General features: G+C 38.4%; 1 protein-coding gene across 2 annotated transcripts in view; it reads left to right on the top strand.

Annotated features, from left to right (window-relative positions):
* The window catches only part of KLHL1 (kelch-like family member 1), a 514,835-nt gene that overhangs the window by 410,600 nt on the left and 103,556 nt on the right, over window positions 1-679 (top strand). The gene's annotated exons all lie outside the window — the stretch shown is intronic.

The raw sequence follows: 679 nt of genomic DNA, 5'->3' as shown, positions 1-679 counted from the left end.
TGAAAGAATACAACCTTGTCACACACCTTTCTTAATTTTGAAACATTCAGTATTCCCATGTTCTGTTCAAACAACAGCCTCTTGGCCCAGGTACAGATTCCTCATGAGCACGATTAAGTGTTCAGTAATACTCATACTTCGCAATGTTGTCCATAGTTTGGCTATTTTTTAAATATAAAGATGACAGCTTGTTTGGTAAAAGATAGAAGATAGTTCTATGCCTCTGAATTCTATTAAACTACTCTCCAGAGAAGAAAACTTCGTGGCACAGTGGTTAAGCATTTGGCTTCTAACTGACAGACTGTGGTTAAAACCAGGATATGGGGTAAGAGAAAGTTGTAGACCTGCAGGAGGAAAATGTCTACTTCCATAAAGTTTACTTCCTAGGAACTCTTGGGCCCAATTCAATGATTCCCTACACAATTAATGTTATTGACTCAATGCTACAGAAAAATGACAAAAATTCTCCAGAGACATGTATACACTGTTGGCTCTATCTTTGAATGCACTAGGTTTCAGGGTCAGTTTGAACCGCAAGGTCATGGTTCAGATCCCTCAGCCACTTCTTGGAAACCCTATACAGGGTCGCTATGAGTCAAAACTGACTCGATGTCACATATACAATAATAACAATGTATATGTATTAAGTGCCGTTGAGTAGATTTCAACCCATAATGAC

This window comes from Chrysochloris asiatica, unplaced genomic scaffold (assembly GCF_000296735.1).
Source record: "Chrysochloris asiatica unplaced genomic scaffold, ChrAsi1.0 scaffold00063, whole genome shotgun sequence".
NCBI classification, from domain to species: domain Eukaryota; kingdom Metazoa; phylum Chordata; class Mammalia; order Afrosoricida; family Chrysochloridae; genus Chrysochloris; species Chrysochloris asiatica.
The sequence above is the reverse complement of the archived record's forward strand: the minus strand, read 5'-3'. Positions and strand labels throughout refer to the sequence as shown.